This window comes from Hyaena hyaena, unplaced genomic scaffold (genome assembly GCF_003009895.1).
Source record: "Hyaena hyaena isolate Hyena2069 unplaced genomic scaffold, ASM300989v1 scaffold_49, whole genome shotgun sequence".
In the NCBI taxonomy this organism is placed as follows: Eukaryota; Metazoa; Chordata; class Mammalia; order Carnivora; family Hyaenidae; genus Hyaena; species Hyaena hyaena.
Window position 1 is genome coordinate 2,881,101 of NW_024080681.1, and position 13,248 is coordinate 2,894,348.

General features: G+C 40.1%; 1 long non-coding RNA gene across 1 annotated transcript; it reads left to right on the forward strand.

Annotated features, from left to right (window-relative positions):
* The first annotated feature begins 6,816 nt into the window (after window positions 1–6,816).
* On the forward strand, window positions 6,817–12,903 carry LOC120230882. The gene is made up of 3 exons (XR_005528198.1): window positions 6,817–6,891; window positions 9,263–9,404; window positions 12,753–12,903. It is a non-coding gene; the product is annotated as an uncharacterized LOC120230882 (long non-coding RNA).
* Window positions 12,904–13,248: the final 345 nt, after the last annotated feature.

The following is a 13,248-nucleotide window of genomic DNA, read 5'->3' on the forward strand; positions in this document are numbered from 1 at the left end:
GGCTCGAACCCACGAACCGCGAGATCATGACCTAAGCCAAAGCCGGACACTCAACCAACTGAGCCACCCAGGCTCCCCTTCTTTTTCTTCAATATGCATACGAAGCAACTAAGGATCTTGTTACAATGCAGAGTCTGTTTCATAGATCTGGTGTAGGACCTATAAATCTGCATCCTAACACAGAAGTGATGCTGAGGTCCTGGTCAACATGCCACACTTGGGTAGTAATGTTCTAGGGAGAACTGGGGATCTGTGTGAGGCAGGTCCCTGAGAGCTTGGCCAATGATTCTCATGTGGGAGCAGATGCAGTCCCCATCACTGGAGGTCAGAAAGACCCAAAAGTATTGAAGCCTTAAGCTCTTTCTTTGGGGAAAGATTGTCTAAACCAGCAAACTTTGTCTGTCTGCCTATCTATCTATCAATCGATCTGTCTCTGCTTTATTGTGTTTTTAAATGCTTATTTATTTTTAAGAGAGAGAGAGAGAGAGAAAGAGAAAGAGAATGGGGGAGGGGCAGAGAGCGAGGGGGAAAGAGGATCCCAACTGGGCTCTGTGCTGATAGCAATGAGCCAGACTCAGGGCTTGAACTCACAAACCGTGAGATCGTGACCTGAGTCAAAATCAGCCACTCAACGCCCTGAGCCACCCAGGCTCTCCCCATCTATCCCTGCTTTAACTTCATGTTCTGACCAGGAAAGGAAAAGAAAGTTTATTCTGGCTCTATCTTCATAAACAAAGTAAGGTAGAGGCACATAATGTGTTGATTGTATACTTTTTTTTTTAAACACTCGGTCTTCTTTTTTTTTAATGTGATTTTATTTCTTTTTTTTTTTTAATGTTTTATTTATTTCTAGGAGTGAGAGAGACAGCGTGAGCAGGGGAGGGTCAGAGAGAGAGGGAGTCACAGACTGAAACAGGCTCCAGGCTCTGAGATGGCAGTCAGCACAGAGCCCGACACGGGGCTCAAACCCAAGAACAGAGAGATCATGACCTAAGCAAAAATCAGTCGGACGCTTAACCGACTAAGCCACCCAGGCGCCCCAATGTGATTTTATTTCTGAGAGAGAGATAGAGACAGCGTGAGCAGGGGAGGGTCAGAGAAAGAGGGAGATACAGAATCCAAAGCAGGCTCCAGGCTCTGAGCTGGCTGTCAGCACAGAGCCCTTCACGGGGCTCTAACCCATGAACAGTGAGATCATGACCTGAGCCGAAGTCGGATGATTAACCTACTGAGCCACCTAGGCGCCCCCAATGTATACTTTTTTTAAAGGTAAAATTCAAATAAAATAAAATCAACCATTTACAAGAGTACAGCTTCATGGCATTTAGTACATTTGCACTGTTGTGCAACCACCAGCTCTGTCTAGTTTCATAAAATATTTAATGTATAACTTTCGAAAGCTGTATGAAAGCAGAGATGATGTCGGTAATTCAGAAGAAATTCCTGTCATTTATTGAATTCACTAGGCAATTTACTGACTCTTACAATTGTAAATTTTTTAACTATATGAATATCTCCTCACTTTTTTTATTTGCCATTATTTGGTAATGCTAATAATAATGATACTATCAGCTATTATTTATGGAATGCCTACTATATGCCAGACACTTCTCATATATTTTCTTCTTGAGAACTCAGAACCTAATGAAAAGGGTATTATTATTAACTTTTGGTAGAAAAGAATACTGAAGCTCAGAGACTTCAATAAACTTGCCCAAGACCACACAGCTATCAAGTGGCAGAGCTGCGGCTTAATCCAAGTCAGTCTCTCTGCAGGCATAAAATTGAATACATGCAGGTTCACATTTAATACTTTATTTTTATTTTTAAAAAACAATTTTTTAACATTTATTTATTTTTGAGAGACAGAGAGACAGAGTGTGATCAGGGGAGAGGCGGAGAGTGGGGAGACACAGAATCCGAAGCAGGCTCTAGACTCTGAGCTGTCAGCACAGAGCCCAACGCAAGGCTCAAACCCACGAACCCTGAGATCATGACCTGAGCCGAAGTCAGACGCTTAACCAACTGAGCCACCGAAGTGCCCCGAGATTTAATACTTTAAAACAAGGAATGAGAGGAAGCTAACAAAATACCAGTAATCTTCATAAAACTGTTCAATATTAAGGAGTTGTTGCTGGAAGCTTTTCATATAATTTAAGGGACTTGTATTTAATTATTTGCCTGGGGTGCCTCGGTGGCTCAGTCGGTTAAGCATCCGACTGCAGCTCAGATCATGATCTTGTGGTTTGTGAGTTTGAGCCCCGGGTTGGGCTCTGTGCTGACAGCTCAGAGCCTGGAGCCTGCTTCAGATTCTGTTTCCCTCTCTCACTGACCTTCACCTGCTCTGTCTCTCTCTGCCTCTCAAAAATAAATAAACATTAAAAAATTTAATTATTCACCTATTAGGATTTAAAAATCATGATATAACTATTACCTCCTTTTCCTTGCAGTCACCGGTTACTCTCCTTTTACTGAATCACTACTATCAGAAAAGAAACCTGCTCTACTGTCTTTTATTTTAAAAACAAAAAATAAAACTTAAAACCTCCCTTGACCCCACCTCCTGCCTTCTGGCAGCCTTCCCATTTTTGGGCTCTGCTTCGCTGCACATCCCCTGGAAAACGTTGTCTACTATCAGTGCTTCTGTACCCATCTCCCATTTTTCCCTCAACCTGCTCCCATGGAGATCCTGTCCCCACCACTCTGCCCAAACAGCCCTCGTGACGGTCACCGATGGCTTCCGTGTTGCTAAATCCATCACTCACCTTTGGGGCCTTAACTTCTGGAACTTTTCAGTAGCCTTTGACTCAGCCGTCCATCAGGTCAACATCCTTCTTGAAACTCTTCTTTTGCTTTTGGTGTCACCAGACTTTCCCTCTCCTCTTCCAGCTACACCAGCTCCTTCTTCTCAATCTCTTCTCCTGGTTCTTGTTTCCTGGGAATCTGGTTTCTCCTCTCTATCCCAGGACTCACTTCCAGGGCCCACACAATTCCCCGTCTGTATGTCTTCTCTAGATGCTGTCATCCATTCCTGTGGCTTTAAGTACCTTCTCTATGCTAATGCTAATCCAGTGATATCAAACTTCAGTCTCATACTTCCAGCTACCAGCTTGATATTTCATCTTAGAAATTTAATAGGTACCCCATACTTAACACATCTGAAACTGAGCTCTTGATTTCTGCCCCTAAGAGAAATCCTCCCACAGAGGATCTTCATTTCATAAATGGCATCATAATGTATCCAGTGACTCAGATTAAAAACAACAACCTTGATTTCTCTTTCCTCTGTCTGTAACTAATTCATGACCTTTACATTATATCCAATGTCAGGCCACCTCCATTGGTCACCATCTCGCCTACAACCATTGTAATCCAAGCCATCATCATACCTCACTGCAACAGTAGCCTTGAAACTAGTTTCTCGACTTTCTCTTATGACCTCATGTAATTCATTCTCAAAACAGCCACCAAAGCAAATTAGATCAGGTTACTCCTTTGCTTAAAACTATCCTTTGATTCCCATGTCCCATCCAAGTACTAACCAAGCCCAACCCTGCTTAGCTTCCAAGATCAGATGAGATGGGCCACATTCAGGGTGGTATGGCCGCAGACTGATTCCTGTCTAAAATAAAGCCAGCACTCTTTACAGTGGCTTTCAAGCTACATACACTGCCTTCTGAATTCACCTAGTATCCTGCTCCTTTCCGCTCTAAGCTCTTACCACACCAGCCTTCTTCCTAGTCCCGAAGTATGCCAAGACCCTTCATTACTGGCGATTCCTTCTGCTTCTGGTTCTCTTCTCCTGAACCTACACATAACTGACATTAGATTCCCTGAGTGTCAAATACCACCTTCTTAGAGAAGCCCATGCTAACTATCCTTTCTAAACTAGCCAGGCTCCATGCCTCTCACTATGCTATGGCTTTTTTGTTTTCTCCACAATCCTTGTCATTATCTGAAACTGCTTTGTTTGCTTGGGATGCCTGGGCGGCTCAGTCAGTTAAGCATCCGACTCTTGATTTCAGCTCAGGTCATGATCTTATGGTTCACAAGATGGAGCCTCACATCAGGCTCTGTGCTGACAGCGTGGATCCAGCTTGAGGTTTTCTCTCTCCCTCTCTCTCTGCCCCTCCCCTGCTCATTCTCTGTCTCTTTGTCTTTCTCTTTCTCAAAATAAGTAAATAAACTTAAAAAAGTGTCTTGATATTCTTGGGACGCCTGGGTGGCTCAGTTGGTTAAGCGTCCAACTTCGGCTCAGGTCATGATCTTACAGTTCGTGGGTTCGAGCCCCGCGTTGGGCTCTGTGCTCAGAGCCAGTTCAGAGCCTGGAGCCTGTTTCAGATTCTGTGTCTCTCTCTCCCTCTGACCCTCCCCTGCTCTTGCTCTCTCTCTCAGAGAGAAAAAAAAAAAAACATTAAAAACATTGTCTTGATATTCTTAAAAAAAAAAAAAGCAAAATTGCTTTGCTTACTTATTTGTTATTTTTCCCCCATAAAATATGAGCTCCATGAGGGTATACTCAGGTACTACTATGTCTCCTTTGCCTAAAATACTGCCTAACACAGTCTAGGTAATCAACAGATGAGGAAAGTGAGGCTCAAAATATTAAGCAGCTTTCCCCAAATTGTCCTGTTAGTAAGAGAAGGGATGAAGCCAGAATTTAAACCCAGATCTTTCGGTTCTGAATCCCAGAGTCCTTATGTTACACGACAATTCATGTAATTCATGTTAAGCAGGCAAATTATTTCTATTATCTAAATTAGGGGAAAAGATTCCCAGACTTTTTGCTTTTTGTAATGTTTATAAAAAGCTAACTAAAATGATTTTTTTTCTTTTCCCATGCTCTAAAACACTATTATAGTTCACATACACACATACATATCACACCTTAAATGAATATTCTATGTATCTGGAAAATATTTTGTATTAATAAAATGGGCTTCACCTTGACTATTTTATTTTCAGTGAGTTAAAGCTGGAAGGAAAAGCCATATACTGATTTTTTGTCAGAAAGTTATTAAAATATATCTGGAACATTGTACTATGCAGTCAATGGGTTTATGTTCTTTTTTGAACAAAATTAGTCTTCAAATTAGTATCTTAAGTCCTTTAAAAAAGGCTTCACAATGCCTTCTCAAAAGGAAGAATTATGGTTTGCTAACCACACATTTTGAATGTGCTCTAAATAGAAATACAGAAATCATGTCTTAGGAAGAAAGGCAGCAATAAGACTCTTAAATAAATAACCTAAGGACTTTTAAAATAATAGGTACATGTATTTTAAAAATAACCCTCAAGATTTTTTCCCCATATATCTGAATTCTTTCATATTTTACTTGCATCAAAGAAATACATGTACTTAGTTTATAAAGTCAAATATGCTTATACTGGTATTTCTTGATCTTTTGCTGTTAGACGTTATTGACTTTCTATATAAACGAAATGGATTTCGTTTTCTTAGATGCTTCAAACTGTCTTCACCTCCAACCTTCTCAATATAGTGACATAACAATTTTTGATGAAACCAATAGAGAGTGTTTACATTATATCTGTTGTTAGTAGCTGAGCCACATATGATTGTACAAGTCTGGGTTTCATCCCTGGCATTAATAATTGCCTGTTTTGACCATTGGTTTCGTTCTTTTTTGCACCACCCATTAGTTCATCTACAAACGTTTTGACAGAATTAGAATTCCTCTCACTGTGGTCAAACATATTAAGTAATCTGTTTCTCTCTCTCTCTTTCTCTCATTTTCTTAGGAGTATCCTCCCTATGATACTCTACTTTTTTGCTTCAGTCTGTACTGGTTGCCCTTTATTTTAATATTTTTTAAATGTTTATTTTTGAGAGAGAGGCAGAGAGAACGCAAGTGGGAGACGGGGAGAAGGGGGCGGACAGGCAGATATAGAGGGGGACAGAGGATCCAAGTGGGCTCTATGCTGACAGCAGAGAGCCCTATGCAGGGCTTGAACTTGTGAACCGTGAGATCATGACCTGAGCTGAAGTCGGATGCTTAATTGACTGAACCATGCAGGCGTCCAGAGCACTGATAGGTCCTTATACGACTTGCTGGACATCAGTCCTGTGATGTCCTTTTATCATACTCCTAAGAATTCTTTTTGCCATTATCTTGAAGTGGATGTTTCTTTCTTTTTAATTTGCTTTCTCAAATGGTTTACATTTCTCAGTAGAATCCTGAGAAAGGGTGTGTATGTGGTACATTTTGGGGAGTTAGCATGTGTGAAAATATCTTTATTTTGTTCTCAGGCTTGATGGATAGTTTAGCTGAGTGTAGAATTCTACAATGGAAATAAGTTTCTCTCAGAATTTTAAAGGTACTTCTGTTTATTTCACTGTTACTGTTGAGAAGTCTGATGTCATTCTGACTCCTGATTCTTCATATGTGATATATTTTGAGTCTGGATGATTGTACAATCCTCTCTTTATCTTTAGTGTTATGAAATTTCAAAATAGTCTTTTTTTTATTCACATAGCCTTGATATGGTCTTTTTTTTATTCACATGGCCAGAAATTTAGTGGTTCTGTTCAATCTATATACTTATGTCCTTCAGTTGTAAGAATTTTTTTTTACAATTTCTCCAACTTTAAGGGGCTTAGTATGACCGTCTAATTGATGTCCCATCCTTCAATATTGCTCATAAAAATGCCTGTGTTGAGGATTTTTAAAAAAAACTATAATTATCTCTTTTTAAACTGAATGAAAGAAAAGCTGATACCTCTTGTGCAGATTTTCCTACAAATAACATTATTATTTTCTCCCCTTGGAAAAAAGGTAGACTCTTCCTTGGAAAAGGCAATGTCAAGAGCGCTGCACCGGGCGGAGGGAGCAGGGTGCATGAGGAAAGCAATGTCAAACTCATTATCTTAAGGTCAGGTACTGGGTATGCTTGGGTCTTTTTCATACAGTGAATTAGCAAAAATTTTGTTTTTGTCCTTGAGACCTGTCCAAAACAGATATGCTGACTGTTAAGTGCTGGAATGATCAAATTCTGTCTCCATGTGTAAAAGAAAATAATTGAACCAATATTAATTAGTGGTTCTCTCTCCTGATGGGATTTGGGAGAAAATAAACCAGGAAAAGCTAAGCCATAACTTCTGATGTAAGAGATGTGGGCAGAGATACCGATCAGGGACAGGACCATATCCTCTCCTGATGCTGAGAACAGGGTAGCAGGTGGAGGAAAGAGTCACGAAGGGCAAAACCCAGGTCAGGTGGTAAGACTAGGAAGGCAAAAGTCTTCCTCAGTCTGGTGATGCTTTGAAATCTTGTTTTATAGTCCGTGAGAATAAATCCAACAACTGAAGGCAGGAACCAGATAATTGTGTGGTATTGGTGGCAGTAGTGGTGGCCACTGACCCCACAGTCATTGCTAGCTACATTCATGCTCAGAGATGTCCATTGTGAGGAGAATGACTTCATCTGGCAGAAAGAGGAAGGAGCATGGACCGATGATGCCATTCCCATCTTTCCCACGGCACCAAAGACATAGGCCTCTTTCCCTTTTTAAGGACCTGGGTTGATACTTAATTTGGCTGAATCATATAGGTGGGGCAGGAAGGAGTCAGATAAATAAGGCAGAAGATGTACTGTGACAATTTCACTCATTGTTCACAGAGAAGAGGGACTCTGGAATTTGTGTTAGGTGCAGCCAAAAATGATCCAGTATACTAAGAGCTGTATACACATTTGACTGGGACGTTGATAGCTACATGCAAAGGAAAGGAATGGTTTTGGGGTGTGGCTGACACCAGAAGGATAATTAGAATTGTTCCAAGACAAGCAACGTGAGTAATAGCGTGAGGAACGAGTCAACCAGATTAATTTCTGTCTCCATATATAAGATATAAGAGTTGAGCCGGTTATAATTAGACCTCCACTCTTCTGATTGGGTCTTGGAAGAAAATACTAAAACTAAAATTTAAATGACATTAGATATAACAAATAATATTAAAATAGTAACTAAAATGTTATTCGAGGTTTTTATGTGAGTTGATGCCTTTGATCTCCATTAGAACCCATTGAGGTGGGCACTACATTACCCCCGTTTTACAGATGATGAAACTGTGTCAAGGAGAGGTTAAGAAGCTTGCCTAAGCACATACCATTAGTTTCCAGGAGCTTCACAGCATGGATCCTCCTAAGGAAAATAAGAATGTGTCAAATTTATGATTTATGATTCTAAGGGGGAAGAGAAAGCTATTTCCTCAGTGATGATAACCTAATGCCACGACTCTTTGGGTCTCCAGCTCCTGATAGAAAATCCTACAACCCATTCATATTGCCTAGGGAAATCTGTTACATGTGCATGAAAACAATTAAAGTGTATCCTAATATTGGAGGGGATATGAAGAGGATTATACTTGATATTTCTCTTTTAAGAGCAATTGCATAATATTGATTTTATTTTAAGTGCAGAATATGTATGTCTACTAATTAAGACTTTTGAAAAGTATACAGCTCTAAATACCTTTTGCTGGCAAGCATGTGCTCATAAAGAACTTGCTTTAGTTTCATTATTTAAAAAGATGCTCAAATCCTAAAACATTTTTGGCCCTCTATGTTTGAAACTAAAGATTCTTTTATCACATTCATTTGGAAAATTACACTAAATCTTGACTCTTTGGCTGGTACAGACCTGGGATGAAGGTGTAAGGGATCAGATAGAATGTTAACATTAATTTACTCTCTCAAAATAATTTTTTAGTATGTTATTATTCATATTCTTTGATATGTGGTCTCCTTGGGGGAAGGAAAGGGGGGAGAGGAATACTATTTATTTAGGTCTCAGTGTGCCACACATTTTACATACTGAAGTTCATGATGCATTTTCCCTTTTTAGTCTCATGTGGTCACCGAGAGGCCATCCAGTACCTGGTTAAAGCATAGGGTGGCATTTGAGGTGCCCATATTCAAATCCCAGTTTCAGGGCTTAACAGCTTTGGGATCTTAGACAAGCCATATAACACCTCTAAGCCTCAGTTTTACTCATGGATTATTGCAAGGAAGAAATGAAATCCTATAGGTAAAGCATTTAGCACAGGGCCTGACATACAAACATTGGCCATTTGTGCCACCAGGGTCAGGGCCAGTAAGGACAGGATTCTGTAAGGAGAGGATCGATAATCCTGATTTTTCCTTCTCCTAGCTTTACTGTGGTTTGGTGCGGCACTTTTACCATAACATGTATGTCGTGTGTGTTGTTACATAGTGGGTATTATTTCTTTTTTGTTGTTGAACAGAAGTGAAAGTTGTCTTTTAATTCTCCTACCTGTGAAGATAACTGTCCAATAATGTGCGACTTGGCAAGGACGCTGAAACAAGAGCACCAGCTTAATGGGGCTTCATTGTCCGAAGTGTGGTGTCATAATTAACTAGTACAAGGTAAATAAACATCAATGTTTGCCGAACTACACTGAGCTGAGCCACGGTGGCATGAAACTTCAGAATAGCTTAAAAACCATGTATTTATTTTTTTTTTGCCTATTTTCTGATACTTGTTGGAAAGAAACATTTTTCAAAATCAATGTGCAATGGAATTTTCTAAGCTTTCCTTGCCACTGAACTGGGTTTTGGAGAGGTTTTTTTTCCCTTTTTCACGATTTTATTTTTAAGTAATCTCTACACCCAACATGGGACTCAATCTTACAATCCCGAGATCAAGAGTCACACACTCCGCCAACTGAATTAGACAGGTGCCCCAGATGTTTCATTACAAAGTTATTCCAGAATTTCTGGCCATAAATTCTTTGGACAAATCCTCTTTTATTCCAAATTTTATTCTCTAGTGAGTAGTAGTATGTTAAGGCTCATTCGCACACTGTTTCAACACAATCCAGGCTGACTTTGCCCTGCTCAGTATGCCAGCCATTTTCTAAGTTAAGGCAAACAAAACACATCCTAAATTAACCCTTCTAGGAAGAATCTTCCAATACTTTATGCCTTCTCTGCTGGTTGTATCTTAATGATAGTTACTTTTGATAATCCTTGTGAGATCGATTCACCAACAAATTCACAAGCAAAACATAATTTTTGAGGGAATTAACCAACACGTGAAGGGAAACTATTAGCAAAAACAAGTAAGTCAATTATAGTTTACTTAAAACAGATGAAAAATCTATTATTTTTGCATATAAAAGAGTAAAAGAGAGATTTTTTAATTCTGTTACTATTATCAACAAAGAAAAGCAATAAAGAATAATATATATTGTGTTAACTGGTTGTTAACCTAAATTTTTAATTGGTTATTAAGAAAATATTGTCCCAAGCTCGGAACCCCACTTTTGTTCTATGCAAGATATCTCTTATTTGATGAAATATTTTTATTTATTTATTTACAAATAGTTTATTGTCAAGTTGGTTTCCATATAACACCCAGTGCTCATCCCCACAAGTGCCCTCCTCCATGCACATCTTCCCCCTCCCCCCCCAACACCCATCAGTCTTCAGTTTGTTCTCAGTATTCAAGAGTCTCTCATGGTTTGCCTCTCTCCCTTTCCCCCACCATTTCTCCCCTTCTTCTCCCCCTTGTTCCTCAGTTAAGTTCCTCCTAATCCTCCTATACGTGCAAACATATGATATTTGTCCTTCTCTTCCTGACTTATTTCGCTCAGCAGAACACCCTCAAGGTCCATCCATGTTGCTACCCATGGCCAGATTTCATTGTTTCTCATTGCCATGTAGTATTCCATGGTATAGATAAACCACATCTTCTTGATCCATTCTTCTGTTGATGGACACTTAGGCTCTTTCCATGTTTTGGCTATTGTTGAGAGTGCTGCTATGAACATTGGGGTACATGTGCCCCTATGCATCAGCACTCCTGTATCCCTTGGGTAAATTCCTGGCAGTGCTATTGCTGGGTCATAGGGGACTCACCAAATTCCACACCCGAAAAACAAACAACCCAGCGAAGAAATGGGCAGAAGATATGAACAGACACTTCTCCAAAGAGGACATCCAGATGGCCAACAGACACATGAAACGATGTTCAGCATCCCTCCTCATCTTATTTGATGAAATATTTAAAAAACGGTAATGCGGCATCTAGCTGACTTAGTAGGTAGAGCATGTGACTCTTGATCTCGGGATTGTAAATTCAAGCTCCACCTTGAGTATAAAGATTACTTAAAAATGAAATCTTAAGGGGCACCTGGGTGGCTCAGTTGACTAAGCATCGGTCTTCAGCTCAGGTCGTGATCTCACCATTTGTGGGTTTGAGCCCCGCAGGAGGCTCTGTGCTGACAGCTCAGTGCCTGGAGCCTGCTTCAGATTCTGTGTCTCCCTTTCCCTCTGCCTCTCCTTGCTCATGCTCTGTCTCTGTCTCTCAAAAATAAATAAACATTAAAAACTTTAATAAAATCTTTTTTAAAAAAAGGAAATGGATATAGTGATGATGAAATTAATGGTAGAATTTAGATTGAGTTAGTACGACATGATGTATTATGTCTTCCATTTCTTTGTGACTACACAGTATTTACAAACGCAGAGACTTTTTCTTCCAATCTTGAAAATGTTACTTGGCGCCCAAAACCTATTGATCTAGGGGCGCCTGGGTGGCTCATTTTGTTAAGCGTCTGACTTCGGCTCAGGTCATGATCTCATGGTTCGTGGGTTCAAGCCCCGCGTTGGGCTCTGTGCTGACAGCTAGCTCAGAGCCTGGAGCCTGTTTCAGCCTCTCTCTGTGACCCTCCCCTGCTCACGCTGTCTCTCTCTCCCTCAGAAAAACAAAAACAAAACAAAACAAAAAAAAAACTATTGATCTTATTTCTCATCTTCCCTCTACTGCCAGCCTCTCTAAAAAGTGACCCACACCTGTTTCACCAGCAGTCCATCTTTTCTTAACCCACAGCAATCTGCCAACTAAAAAATACTTATGGAGATCACCAGTGACCTTCTGTTCACTAAAGTCTCTTGGCTTTCGGTAGGACTTACAGCCTTCAACTGTTCCACATGTGGCTTCTCTGACATTGTCTCTATGCATCCTCTGTTTTTTCCTCATTGTTCCCTTTGTGGTAACCATCTTCCTCTTTCTGACCCCTATATGTGACCATTCCTTGCAGGTCAATCCTCTGGCACCTTTTTATTAAGTGAGGAGCTCTGCAACACCCTGTGACATATCTCACAATGGATCTTGACACCTCACTGAATTTCAAGCCTCCATTGAGAATTGCTGACCACAAAATAAAGTGTTAACTCTCTACCCTGCAGGGCTGTTGGCCTAACTGCATTCTAGCCTTTTTACAAATACCACTTTTGACCTATATAAATCCTTGACCTTTACCTATACAAGTCCATGACCAGCATGCCTGCTGGTCTCAGAGATGCCCTACACATCCTATCTTAATGATTAATGGTGGTGCTGAGACACAGGTAGGACCGGAATAAAGCTGTGCAATAAATCACTAAAAGAAAGAATAAGATCTCCATGGTGTCTAGCACAATATACCACAAAGGTTATTTGTATTTAATGACTTGTTGGTGAATAGGATGAAAGCCATCAACTTTATAAAATTGGTCTCTGAATGAAACTATTTCTGGTAACCCTTGCCAGTATAAAGTAATTTGTGATAAATCATAGCATTTTAATTAAAGTAATGCATTTCCTATAATGAGTCACAACCAATGATTCTGGATAGATAGTTCTTTGAAATTTTCCTACAGAAATAGTTTAAGAGTTGGAAAAAACCAGGGTAGGTTTAAATCATTGTGCACTAAATTTTGTCTTCTCAGGATTCAAAATAAATCACCTGGAAAGGAAAAAAGAAGTTGTAAGTGGGAAGTTCGGGGTCTGATTCAAGATTACTGTGAAACTTCAGGATTCCTACTGAGAAATCCCGAGTTTGAAAGAGCTACAATCGGGGCGCCTGGGTGGCTTAGTCGGTTAGGCGTCCAACTTACCCTTAGGTCATGATCTCGCGGTTCGTGGGTTCGAGCCCCGCGTCGGGCTCTGTGCCGACTGCCAGCTCAGAGCCTGGAGCCTGTTTCAGTCTGTGACTCCCCCTCTCTCTGACCCTCCCCTGCTCACGCTGTCTCTCTCTCTCTCCTACAAATAAATTTAAAAAAAAAAAACATTGAAAAAAAAAAAGAAAGAGCTATAATCATTTGTCTTCTTGTTAATTATTTTTTTTAATTTTGGATTTTATATTAATTGGTATAATTTTTAAGAAGGATATTAAGGTCAGACTAAATAGGAAGGTGTGTATATGTGGCAAGGGACCTTGGCATT